General features: G+C 48.7%; 1 protein-coding gene and 1 pseudogene across 2 annotated transcripts in view; both read right to left on the bottom strand.

Moving 5' to 3' along the window:
• The window catches only part of TRAPPC9 (trafficking protein particle complex subunit 9), a 953,009-nt gene that overhangs the window by 622,116 nt on the left and 315,746 nt on the right, over window positions 1–15,147 (bottom strand). The gene's annotated exons all lie outside the window — the stretch shown is intronic.
• Window positions 13,799–13,934, bottom strand: LOC142488913 (U2 spliceosomal RNA; annotated as a pseudogene).

Below are 15,147 nucleotides of genomic sequence, written 5' to 3'. Positions count from 1 at the left end.
TGGTGTAGGGTATATCTGGGTATCACACTGGGTGTGGTGTAGGGTATATCTGGGTATCACACTGGGTGTGGTGTAGGGTATATCTGGGTATCACACTGGGTGTGGTGTAGGGTATATCTGGGGATCACACTGGGTGTGGTGTAGGGTATATCTGGGTATCACACTGGGTGTGGTGTAGGGAATATCTGGGTATCACACTGGGTGTGGTGTAGGGTATATCCGGGTATCACACTGGGTGTGGTGTAGGGTATATCCGGGTATCACACTGGGTGTGCTGTAGTGTATATCCGGGTATCACACTGGGTGTGCTGTAGTGTATATCTGGGTATCACACTGGGTGTGGTGTAGGGTATATCTGGGTATCACAATGGGTGTGGTGAAGGGTATATCTGGGTATCACACTGGGTGTGGTGTAGGGTATATATGGGTATCACACTGGGTGTGGTGTAGGGTATATCTGGGTATCACACTGGGTGTGGTGTAGGGTATATCTGGGTATCACACTGGGTGTGGTGTAGGGTATATCTGGGTATCACACAGGGTGTGGTGTAGGGTATATCTGGGTATCACACTGGGTGTGGCGAAGGGTATATCTGGGTATCACACTGGGTGTGGTGTAGGGTATATCTGGGTATCACACTGGGTGTGGTGTAGGGTATATCTGGGTATCACACTGGGTGTGGTGTAGGGTATATCTGGGTATCACACTGGGTGTGGTGTAGGGTATATCTGGGTATCACACTGGGTGTGGTGTAGGGTATATCTGGGTATCACACTGAGTGTGGTGTAGGGTATATATGGGTATCACACTGGGTGTGGTGTAGGGTATATCTGGGTATCACACTGGGTGTGGTGTAGGGTATATCTGGGTATCACACTGGGTGTGGTGTAGGGTATATCTGGGTATCACACTGGGTGTGGTGTAGGGTATATCTGGGTATCACACTGGGTGTGGTGTAGGGTATATCTGGGTATCACACTGGGTGTGGTGTAGTGTATATCCGGGTATCACACTGGGTGTGGTGTAGTGTATATCCGGGTATCACACTGGGTGTGGTGTAGGGTATATCTGGGTATCACACTTGGGTGTGGTGAAGGGTATATCTGGGTATCACACTGGGTGTGGTGTAGGGTATATATGGGTATCACACTGGGTGTGGTGTAGGGTATATCTGGTTATCACACTGGGTGTGGTGTAGGGTATATCTGGGTATCACACTGGGTGTGGTGTACGGTATATCTGGGTATCACACTGGGTGTGGTGTAGGGTATATCTGGGTATCACACTGGGTGTGGTGAAGGGTATATCTGGGTATCACACTGGGTGTGGTGTAGGGTATATCTGGGTATCACACTGGGTGTGGTGTAGGGTATATCTGGTTATCACACTGGGTGTGGTGTAGGGTATATCTGGGTATCACACTGGGTGTGGTGTAGGGTATATCTGGGTATCACACTGGGTGTGGTGTACGGTATATCTGGGTATCACACTGGGTGTGGTGTAGGGTATATCTGGGTATCACACTGGGTGTGGCGTAGGGTATATCTGGGTATCACACTGGGTGTGGTGTAGTGTATATCTGGGTATCACACGGTGTGGTGTAGGGTATATCTGGGTATCACACTGGGTGTGGCGAAGGGTATATCTGGGTATCACACTGGGTGTGGTGTAGGGTATATCTGGGTATCACACTGGGTGTGGTGAAGGGTATATCTGGGTATCACACTGGGTGTGGTGTAGGGTATATCTGGGTATCACACTGGATGTGGTGTAGGGTATATCTGGGTATCACACAGGGTGTGGTGTAGGGTATATCTGGGTATCACACAGGGTGTGGTGTAGGGTATATCTGGGTATCACACTGGGTGTGGTGTAGGGTATATCTGGGTATCACACTGGGTGTGGTGTAGGGTATATCTGGGTATCACACTGGGTGTGGTGTAGGGTATATCTGGGTATCACACTGGGTGTGGTGTAGGGTATATCTGGGTATCACACTGGGTGTGGTGTAGGGTATATCTGGGTATCACACTGGGTGTGGTGTAGGGTATATCTGGGTATCACACTGGGTGTGGTGTAGGGTATATCTGGGTATCATACTGGGTGTGGTGTAGGGTATATCTGGATATCACACTGGGTGTGGTGTAGGGTATATCTGGATATCACACTGGGTGTGGTGTAGGGTATATCTGGGTATCACACTGGGTGTGGTGTAGGGTATATATGGGTATCACACTGGGTGTGGTGTAGGGTATATCTGGGTATCACACTGGGTGTGGTGTAGGGTATATCTGGGTATCACACTGGGTGTGGTGTAGGGTATATCTGGGTATCACACTGGGTGTGGTGTAGGGTATATCTGGGTATCACACAGGGTGTGGTGTAGGGTATATCTGGGTATCACACTGGGTGTGGCGAAGGGTATATCTGGGTATCACACTGGGTGTGGTGTAGGGTATATCTGGGTATCACACTGGGTGTGGTGTAGGGTATATCTGGGTATCACACTGGGTGTGGTGTAGGGTATATCTGGGTATCACACTGGGTGTGGTGTAGGGTATATCTGGGTATCACACTGGGTGTGGTGTAGGGTATATCTGGGTATCACACTGAGTGTGGTGTAGGGTATATATGGGTATCACACTGGGTGTGGTGTAGGGTATATCTGGGTATCACACAGGGTGTGGTGTAGGGTATATCTGGGTATCACACTGGGTGTGGCGAAGGGTATATCTGGGTATCACACTGGGTGTGGTGTAGGGTATATCTGGGTATCACACTGGGTGTGGTGTAGGGTATATCTGGGTATCACACTGGGTGTGGTGTAGGGTATATCTGGGTATCACACTGGGTGTGGTGTAGGGTATATCTGGGTATCACACTGGGTGTGGTGTAGGGTATATCTGGGTATCACACTGAGTGTGGTGTAGGGTATATATGGGTATCACACTGGGTGTGGTGTAGGGTATATCTGGGTATCACACTGGGTGTGGTGTAGGGTATATCTGGGTATCACACTGGGTGTGGTGTAGGGTATATCTGGGTATCACACTGGGTGTGGTGTAGGGTATATCTGGGTATCACACTGGGTGTGGTGTAGGGTATATCTGGGTATCACACTGGGTGTGGTGTAGTGTATATCCGGGTATCACACTGGGTGTGGTGTAGTGTATATCCGGGTATCACACTGGGTGTGGTGTAGGGTATATCTGGGTATCACACTGGGTGTGGTGAAGGGTATATCTGGGTATCACACTGGGTGTGGTGTAGGGTATATCTGGGTATCACACTGGGTGTGGTGTAGGGTATATCTGGTTATCACACTGGGTGTGGTGTAGGGTATATCTGGGTATCACACTGGGTGTGGTGTACGGTATATCTGGGTATCACACTGGGTGTGGTGTAGGGTATATCTGGGTATCACACTGGGTGTGGCGTAGGGTATATCTGGGTATCACACTGGGTGTGGTGTAGTGTATATCTGGGTATCACACGGTGTGGTGTAGGGTATATCTGGGTATCACACTGGGTGTGGCGAAGGGTATATCTGGGTATCACACTGGGTGTGGTGTAGGGTATATCTGGGTATCACACTGGGTGTGGTGAAGGGTATATCTGGGTATCACACTGGGTGTGGTGTAGGGTATATCTGGGTATCACACTGGATGTGGTGTAGGGTATATCTGGGTATCACACAGGGTGTGGTGTAGGGTATATCTGGGTATCACACAGGGTGTGGTGTAGGGTATATCTGGGTATCACACTGGGTGTGGTGTAGGGTATATCTGGGTATCACACTGGGTGTGGTGTAGGGTATATCTGGGTATCACACTGGGTGTGGTGTAGGGTATATCTGGGTATCACACTGGGTGTGGTGTAGGGTATATCTGGGTATCACACTGGGTGTGGTGTAGGGTATATCTGGGTATCACACTGGGTGTGGTGTAGGGTATATCTGGGTATCACACTGGGTGTGGTGTAGGGTATATCTGGGTATCATACTGGGTGTGGTGTAGGGTATATCTGGATATCACACTGGGTGTGGTGTAGGGTATATCTGGATATCACACTGGGTGTGGTGTAGGGTATATCTGGGTATCACACTGGGTGTGGTGTAGGGTATATATGGGTATCACACTGGGTGTGGTGTAGGGTATATCTGGGTATCACACTGGGTGTGGTGTAGGGTATATCTGGGTATCACACTGGGTGTGGTGTAGGGTATATCTGGGTATCACACTGGGTGTGGTGTAGGGTATATCTGGGTATCACACAGGGTGTGGTGTAGGGTATATCTGGGTATCACACTGGGTGTGGCGAAGGGTATATCTGGGTATCACACTGGGTGTGGTGTAGGGTATATCTGGGTATCACACTGGGTGTGGTGTAGGGTATATCTGGGTATCACACTGGGTGTGGTGTAGGGTATATCTGGGTATCACACTGGGTGTGGTGTAGGGTATATCTGGGTATCACACTGGGTGTGGTGTAGGGTATATCTGGGTATCACACTGAGTGTGGTGTAGGGTATATATGGGTATCACACTGGGTGTGGTGTAGGGTATATCTGGGTATCACACTGGGTGTGGTGTAGGGTATATCTGGGTATCACACTGGGTGTGGTGTAGGGTATATCTGGGTATCACACTGGGTGTGGTGTAGGGTATATCTGGGTATCACACTGGGTGTGGTGTAGGGTATATCCGGGTATCACACTGGGTGTGGTGTAGTGTATATCCGGGTATCACACTGGGTGTGGTGTAGTGTATATCCGGGTATCACACTGGGTGTGGTGTAGGGTATATCTGGGTATCACACTGGGTGTGGTGAAGGGTATATCTGGGTATCACACTGGGTGTGGTGTAGGGTATATATGGGTATCACACTGGGTGTGGTGTAGGGTATATCTGGTTATCACACTGGGTGTGGTGTAGGGTATATCTGGGTATCACACTGGGTGTGGTGTACGGTATATCTGGGTATCACACTGGGTGTGGTGTAGGGTATATCTGGGTATCACACTGGGTGTGGCGTAGGGTATATCTGGGTATCACACTGGGTGTGGTGTAGTGTATATCTGGGTATCACACGGTGTGGTGTAGGGTATATCTGGGTATCACACTGGGTGTGGCGAAGGGTATATCTGGGTATCACACTGGGTGTGGTGTAGGGTATATCTAGGTATCACACTGGGTGTGGTGTAGGGTATATCTGGGTTTCACACTGGGTGTGGTGTAGGGTATATCTGGGTATCACACGGTGTGGTGTAGGGTATATCTGGGTATCACACTGGGTGTGGTGTAGGGTATATATGGGTATCACACTGGGTGTGGTGTAGGGTATATCTGGGTATCACACTGGGTGTGGTGTAGGGTGTATCTGGGTATCACACTGGATGTGGTGTAGTGTATATCCGGGTATCACACTGGGTGTGCTGTAGTGTATATCTGGGTATCACACTGGGTGTGGTGTAGGGTATATCTGGGTATCACACTGGGTGTGGTGTAGGGTATATCTGGGTATCACACTGGGTGTGGTGAAGGGTATATCTGGGTATCACACTGGGTGTGGTGTAGGGTATATATGGGTATCACACTGGGTGTGGTGTAGGGTATATCTGGGTATCACACTGGATGTGGTGTAGGGTATATCTGGGTATCACACAGGGTGTGGTGTAGGGTATATCTGGGTATCACACAGGGTGTGGTGTAGGGTATATCTGGGTATCACACTGGGTGTGGTGTAGGGTATATCTGGGTATCACACTGGGTGTGGTGTAGGGTATATCTGGGTATCACACTGGGTGTGGTGTAGGGTATATCTGGGTATCACACTGGGTGTGGTGTAGGGTATATCTGGGTATCACACTGGGTGTGGTGTAGGGTATATCTGGGTATCACACTGGGTGTGGTGTAGGGTATATCTGGGTATCATACTGGGTGTGGTGTAGGGTATATCTGGGTATCACACTGGGTGTGGTGTAGGGTATATCTGGATATCACACTGGGTGTGGTGTAGGGTATATCTGGGTATCACACTGGGTGTGGTGTAGGGTATATCTGGGTATCACACTGGGTGTGGTGTAGGGTATATCTGGGTATCCAGTGGGGACTGAAATGTTGAGTCAATAAATTTCACTTTTTTACATATAGGAGTGACTGTCCCTTTTTCTTTTTTCCCCTGTATCTTTTTGGACAGTATGCACCCTCCCTTTACCTTTATTTTGTTTTGTGCGTGCCCTGTTAGATTATATATATATCTATCATAGCCTCCCAGCCGTGTCAGTCCTGTTCGGAGCAGGCAGTAGAGGGGTTAATTCCTTCTTTAGGCTGTGTGTGTGTATTGCAGACTTGGATACATTTCAGGTATGCAAGGACAGGCCTAGCAACCACCAGAGAGTGTCAGCCTGAGAGATGGATACTGATTGGTGATCACTACTTTTGGATGAACCAATCGGTATTCAACCTGTTCTGATATGGGGCAGGGTTCCAGCCTCCAATCTCAGGTTATAAATTCTGACACTCTCCTAAATTGAGTTAAGAAGAGATCAGTTGTTCCTGGTTGAAATTTCTCCTTCACCTGTGGAGTGAGGAGCCTCTTCCTCCATCCCACCAGGGGATGGGAGGAAAGTGCAACAGGCCTGAAAGGGGCCAAATGCCTGAGTCAGGGCTCTGACCAGCATGGGAGACAAGAGAGAAAAGGGATACCTCTGTGCTTGCTGTATTATTACCATCTGCCTGCAATAAAGCCAGTTGTACCAGACAGTGTGATTACTGTCTGCTGCTGTGAAGGAAGACAAGGTGTCAGCATGGCTCATCCCCTGCCCCTGCAGAGAATCTATGCTGACTGGAGGCGCTGCACCAATGAAGACCAAAGGTAACCTGCACCACTGTTCTGGCTCTCCCCACACCATCGCGGAGCACTCAGCCCTCCTGTTTACCCCAGGTACACAGCACCATACCTTGATAGAAGTAGCCAGAGATGAAGCAGACCCCCCAATATCACTTAGGGTGGGGGTATAAGGGCAGTATTGCGGAAGTCTTCATTCTCTTAGTTCCTCTTTTAAAGAGAATCCAGTCTCCCCACGCCTTGATAGAAGTTGCATGTTGCAACCGAAATGGCGGACCGTCTTTTAGCGATTACATTTATTTGCATAAGTCCATTTGTGCCCTCTTCTCTACTAATTTGTCTATATACCTGTTGTGGAACGGTCTAGGAAGGCCCCTTTTGAGCTGAAGCACCGGCAATCTTGATTCCTTTACTATTGGAGGAGTGCCTGGGGAACCCTCACTTTATCAAGACCGGCACTTCAGAATATGGAAACCTCTTTCAGAGAATGCCCTGTGTCTCTGAAGTCTTCGTTCTCTCAATTCCCCTTATAAAGATAATCCAGTCTGCCATTTCCTGGCATTTACCAAGTCATTCTACCAAAGGAACACAGGATACCCGCAGTCTGCACTCTACAATACTGTACACCATTTCCAGTTATGTGATGTCCTTGCAGCCAAGTCTAATACATGCTGAGCATTAGTTATTGGCAGTCACTCATAGAACAATTATACATAAAATACAGGCTTCAGCGCAGTTTTCAAAGAGCACAAGTGTCACAGCACAAAACCAGAAGAGAAGTGACATTTCACCCAAAATAACCATGCTGTGTAACTGCATACTTTATATGCATCTTATACTATATTAGTGAAAGCACTGTATGCCTGCCTGCCTGCATGCATGCATGGCAGCCTGCCTGCCTGCTGGATGTCCGGTGTCCCTAGGGGAAATCTCATTGGTCCCTTGGGCCGCCCCCGCACACCTCTCATTGGCCTGAGGCGGAGTGACGGCCCAAAGGACACACAGGGACACAAACACACACACAGGCACACAAACACACACACAGGGACACACACAGGGACACACACACACACACACACAGACACACACACACACACACACACACACACACACAGTAGGGGGGGGGTGTACATTAGCAGCATTGTATAACCCGGGGGGGGGGGGGCCTCACATACCCGCCTCCGCCTCTTCCGCCCCGAAATCAGCCTCCACACCCGCGCGCACGTCCTCCTCTCCCCGTGTTTCCCGCGCTTTCAAACACCCCCCCCCCGGCGCCGCTACAGTGAGCGGAGGAGCGAGTGCCCGGGACACAGCGGGGGAGCGGCCACAACAAGCTGCCTCCCGCCTCAGTTCCACGTGGGAGCGGCCGGACGGGTGAGTGAGCGGCCTTCACCCACCCCTCACCCCCCTTCAAATCACCTCCCCTCTACCCCCCCCCCCCCCCGGCGCCGCTACAGTCAGCGGAGCGAGCGAGCGCCCGGGACACAGCAGGGGAGCGGCCACAACAAGCTGCCTCCCGCCTCAGATCCACGTGGGAGCGGCCGGACGGGTGAGGGAGCTGCCGGACGGGTGAGTGAGCGGCCGGACGGGTGAGGGAGCGGCCTTCACCTCCCCTCACCCCCCTTCACCTCCCCTCACCCCCCTTCACCTCACCTCACCCCCCTTCACCTCACCTCCCCTCACCCACCCCTCACCTCCCCTCACTCCACTTCCCTTCCCTTCCACCTCCCTCCACCCCCCCTTCACCTCCCCTCCACCCCCCCTTCACCTCCACTTCCCTTCCCTTCCACCTCCCTCCACCCCCCTTCACCTCCCCTTCACCCCCCCACCTCCCCTTCACCCCCCACCTCCCCTTCACCCCCCCCACCCCCCCTTCACCTCCCCTCCACCCCCCCTTCACCTCCCCTCCACCCCCCCTTCACCTCCCCTCCACCCCCCCCCCCCCCTTCACCTCCCCTCCACTCCCCCCCCCTCACCTCCCCTCCACCCCCCCCCTTCACCTCCCCTTCACCCCCCCCTTCACCTCCCCTCCACCCCCCCCTTCACCTCCCCTCCACCCCCCCCCCCTTCACCTCCCCTCCACCCCCACCCTTCACCTCCCCTCCACCCCCACCTTCACCCCCCCCTTCACCTTCCCTTCACTCCCCCCTTACAACCTCCCACCACCTCCACCCCACTTCCCACCTCCCCCACCCCCCTTCCCAACTCCCCCACCCCCCTTCCCAACTCCCCACCCCCCCCCCTTCCCCCCACCCCCCCCTTCCCACCACCTCCCCCCCACCCCCCTCCTTCCCACCACCTCCCCCCCCACCCCCCCCCCTTCCCTGAGGCGGAGTCACGGGCCAAAGGACACACAGGGACACAGACACACACACACACACGTAGACACACACACACACACGTAGACACACACACACACACAGACGTAGACACACACACACGTATACACACACACACACGTATACACACACACACGTATACACAAACACACACACGTAGACACAAACACACACACGTAGACACACACACACATAGACACACACGTAGACACACACGTACACACACACACACACGTACACACACACACACACGTAGACACACACACACGTACACGTAGACACACACACATGTACACATAGACACACACACACATGTACACGTAGACACGTACACACACACACACACACACATGTACACGTACACACACACACACACATGTACACGTAGACACGTACACACACACACACATGTACACGTATACTCACACACATGTACACGTACACACACACATGGAGACATACACACACACACATGGAGACATACACACACACACATGGAGACATACACACACACACACATGTACACATACACACACACGTATACACTCACACACGTATACACACAGGTATACATACACATAATGTATACACACACACACATGTATACACACACATGTATACACACACATGTATACACACACACACATGTATACACACACACACATGTATACACACACACACACGTGTATACACACACACACACGTGTATACACACACACACATGTGTATACACACACACATGTGTATACACACACACATGTGTATACACACACACATGTGTATACACACACATGTGTACACACACACATGTGTACACACACACACGTGTACACACACACACACATGTGTATACACACACATGTATACACACACACATGTATACACACACACACATGTATACACACATACACATGTATACACACACACACACATGTATACACACACACACACACACACACACTTATACACACACACACATACAATGTATACACACAAACATGTATACACACACACAAACATGTATACACGTGTATACACACACATGTGTATACACACACACGTATACACACACACAATATATACATACACACAATGTATACACACACGTGTATACACACACACACATGTGTATACACACACACGTGTATACACACACACACGTGTATACACACACGTGTATACACACACACACGTGTATACACACACACGTGTATACACACACACACGTGTATACACACACATACGTGTATACACACACACGTGTATACACACACATGTACACATACACACACACACGCATGTATACACACACACACCCCAGCACCACCACATCAGCACACCGGTATGCCCCCCCAGCACACTGGCATTCTCGCCTCCCCACCATTCCCAGCCCCCATCAACACCATCAGCACCCACACATCGCCACCTTTGCACCTCCCCCATCGGCACACCCACATCCGCACCCCCACATCAGCACCAAACCCTCCCAAATCAGCACACCAATACAATCACCATCAGTACAGCCACAGCAGCACTACCACCGCACATGGGCCGCGTGGACCACTCCCCACCCAAATGCCACACCCACACCACAAACATCCCGGGCAACGCCGGGGCTCTCAGCTAGTATTATATATTGAAATTACGTAGGGTTTTATAAAAATAAAAAAATAAATACTTTTTAATGACCATTACATGAAAACTTTTTTTATTTATGGTTTTCTGGCGATACCAAAGTATAATGCTCACTTTATGGTAAGCTCACATACAATTCTAAAATAACTTATTTTTTTAACTTGTCATAGATCTACATTTAGATTTAATTTAAAATGAAGTCTTATTCTTCCACATACAAAAGACTTGGACCCAACAAAAGAAAATATATGATGTACTGTAAGATTAAGTAACCATATTTAATCTCTCGAGTGCATTCACCGTGATCAATCACATCAGCCTTCTATCATACACTACTAGTAATGTAGCCCTGCCGTGTCAGTGGAGAAACATGTTGCTGTCCATTGACATCACAGAAGGTTTTTCTCTTCCAGAGCTGGAATCAGCGAGCCACACATCATTGGTGGTGGGGCATGGCAGGGAGAAGGGCGGCGAGAAAATGTGCTCACCTACAGTTCCGCCACCAAGTGAACAATGCAGAAGCATGCTACTAATTCAATCAGCAGAACAGCAAAAACGTGGAAACCACAGAACCACAGATAACACAAAAAAAATACATGTTTCAGAAAAAGCGTTAGAATATATCAGGAGTGTGCTTTAATTCTGCGATGCGGAGTCTGGAAGAAGTCCGTGGGAAAAACACGGCAGTAAATAACGATCAAATCCCAGCGCGGCAGGAAGAAATCTTAATGGAATGTCACACGAGGGGTGCTGTTATAACTTGCATTATGTCCATCATCTGTACGATAGCGCATGGATTAGGATGGAGTCACTGCTTTGACGCACCAGCTCCTAATCTCTAATGCCTGGGTGACGTCCGCATGGTTTAGTCCGGAGCACATCTGCAAATAAAGTGGGTTTACAGGAGCAACTGGGAAAGATGTGCAGCTCGGCACCAAACAGGATTTTTTGAACCAAGAGTTTGCTATTAAAAAGGTATCACATCCACCTTTTCTTCTTTGTCTATTCTACAGGCTATCCATCCTCTGTTTGCAAACATTTTTAAGAAAGACGCAAAGTACTATTAACACTCGGTACAAAGGTAGTTATTTTTTTATTTTTCCCATTAGAAACCTTCAATAATTTTAGGTAAACTAATATTTTCTTTTCTGCAGATGAAACGACCAAGTCCTCATCGTTAAAATAAAAATACGCACAACAGAAATGGCGAGAGGAAAGAGGAAAGCAGACAGACAGAGGCCGGGAGAAAGGGTTTCCTATAAATAACCAATATAAAGTGTGGGGCGGGGACGGCGCCTTCAATGATGAAATGGGAGCCTTCCCAAAAATATACTGAAAATAATACAAATGAGCACTTCTCCAAGCTGTACAGAGAAGAAAAGTGACAATACCAAATGTGTGGTGTTTCTCCATAAACAGTATGTGGGATTACACCTTCAGCAACTAAGAAAATGTCCCAAAACTACATGAATTTCTTTATACGGTCTATTCCAAGTATACTCCTCCATATTTAAGTGAAATATACACGGCCATTTTATCCATTTGTCAGTTTGCTTTTCGGAGTGGATAGAGGGCAATAGGAACGAGCAGTGGGACCACAGTCTGCTCTCAAACAATTCTCCCAAAGTCACTAGTAAGATAAATAAGGCAGCAGACGAGTTTACACAGATATCTCCTTGCTGATGTCTGTCAACGCTTCATATTCCTCTACTACAGTTCCCACAAACTCTGAAGATGAAACCAGCCAATTTGTCCTGTTAATTATATGCCAAACACTTCTTGCTGCCAGGCAGATATTGCATTAACCCTTACAGTGCCTTTATTACACATCATGTACGTTCGTTTTCTGAGAGTTGATCAGACCCTCCCTACTTTGGTTTCTGTCACCAGGGGTTAGTCATGTGACCGGAGTTATGATGGCACTGATGCCTCTGATTGAGCCCCCTGTGTTTAAGCAGGGACTGCTTAAACCACCTATGCTGAAGCAGCGACTGATTGAGCCACCTGTGCTGAAGTTTATATACCTGAAAACCTGACCCGCTGAGGGGGCTTGAACACCGGAGTTGAGCACCCTTGTTCTACATTAAAACCTCTTTTTAAGGTGCAACCCTTTATAATAAAAAAAAAATATATATATATATATATATATATATACAAACTTAAATGATAAAGACCACTTATTAGCACATTCACATGTCAAACAGGTCCACACATCTGTCTTACCCCATAATCGCACAGCATACCGTGCTTCCACTACAGCAAAGGATTCTGGGTAATGACATGCAAATGAGCACTTAGTGTCACTTTTGCTATGCGCTTATACCTGCCGTATTACACAGTTTATAAAGCAAAGACCGGGTTAAAGTGCACGGCTAGTGAACTTGCTCACAACAGCTTTTTAGTTTGCTTTTTTTCTCCCCGCGGTGCCCAAGGAGTATTTGCTCCCCAAGGTCAGTGCAACAGTGTCACAACTTGTGAACAGTGCGCAGGTGTAACTTTGGAGTTCTTCAGTCAGCAGACCAGGGAAAAATCCATCAAATAAGTGCTCGGTGCCACTCCGTGCTCCTCATTCTCGTGGGTCCGTCTTCAGCCAGAAGGCTCTCTGATAGTCCCGGTCGGTGAGAGGTCTTCCTCCAAGGTAAAGCCAAGGATTCCAACACTCTCACTTGCTGTGATGCCCCATGGCGAAATCAGCCCCGTGCGCTGTGCAAGTACATTTAAAAATATCCCCCGATCTGAAAGCCAAGGCAGTTGCAAAAACTCCTGTGAGCCTACGCCTGAACCCTGACCCTAAGGTCAGGGGTGGGGGGAGGAGTGCTCGGTGCAGTTCAACGAAAACAGCAAAGGAAAAGTCAGTGGTCAAACAGTGCTCATGCCAAATAAGTGCAACCAATCGTAATGTGCTAATGCAGAAACACATCCTAAACATGGTGCATTGTAAATGTGCCGCCCAGGTGGAGTACATGGGTGCGCTAAGCGGTCGTACCTTGGACTCCCCAATGCGTTTTCGGCCATGGCCAGAGAATGAAGCGTGTCCACCATCTCTTCTATCGCTGCCACTTCAAGAACAGACACTACACTTGATCTTAGCCAAAAGGCCGATAAGCGATCTACTCACAACAGCTGTTCCAACATTTTTGGTCTCAGCAGTGTGAAGATGGTCACTAGCCTTGCATAGTGAAGCCGGTTGGGGCTGCAAACCAGGTACAGGTAAGTTCTGAGTAAACAACGGGCAAAAACCCTCCACATGAATGATAAAGAACACTTTCAAGTGTTCTTAATCATACATTCACGTCTGCGATAGGCCCTCAAACCTGCTATACTCCATAATTGCACAGCATACGATGCTTCAACTCATGCAAAGCCTTCTGGGAAAATGACATGACAATGAGTCATTACACAGTGTGTCACTTTTTGCTTCATATTCACTTTAACATGAATCCCTGTAAGTTTCTGCCTGCTGTTTTACACCAGAGAAAGCAGAAAAAGGGCAGAGCACTGCCAAAAAAGCAGGAGGCGGCTCACAGGTACAATAAAAGGTTTATTCCATAAAGGGATCAAACATCACCCCCAGACAGCAGCAAAAAAGCACCACACCAACGCGTTTCGGGACGTGTGCCCTTTATCAAGGTGTATCACATTGCGATGTGATGTGAGAGACTGATAAAGTCATACAGAAAACGATTACTTCAAGTTATTGCTGCTAAAGGTGGTTCTACAAGCTATTGAATCATAAGATATACTTAGTTTTTCACACATGGCTTCTCCATGTTGGCTTTATTTTTGTTAATCATGACACGGTGTAATATGTCATGTGTTGTTGTTCATCTGAGGTTGTATTTACCTAATTTTAAGACCTGCTAAGGAACAGATGATTGTTGTTGTTATTGTTATATGTAAAACCATAGAATTCAAAGAGGGTGTACTTTCTTTTTCACACAACTGTATAGTGCAGTCAAGTTATATAAACTGTGACAGTGTATAGTGCAGTCAGGTTATTTACACTGTGACAGTGTATAGTTGTGGCGGGGAAGGGGTTAACCAGGCTTATAATAAAGGTCAAGCCCACTTGGTTACCCCTGACCCGTGTTTTGGGGTCCTAGAGTGACAGCTCTTGGGCCCGGGCATTGTGTATGCATTACTGTGATTTTGTGCAAAATATGAGACAACTGCCATTTTTGTGTCTTACCTTTTCCAGTGGTGCTGGGACCAGGAGATGTTCAGGAGGTAAGTTTCAGGGTGGGGTTGACGGAGAAACTGGTTGCAGAATGTTGCTATGTATCGGGGTGCCGGAGTTACAGGATTCCCCAAGGGTGTACCCAG

Source organism: Ascaphus truei, chromosome 2 (genome assembly GCF_040206685.1).
Source record: "Ascaphus truei isolate aAscTru1 chromosome 2, aAscTru1.hap1, whole genome shotgun sequence".
NCBI classification, from domain to species: Eukaryota; Metazoa; Chordata; class Amphibia; order Anura; family Ascaphidae; genus Ascaphus; species Ascaphus truei.
This window is presented reverse-complemented; position numbering and strand designations above follow the sequence as displayed.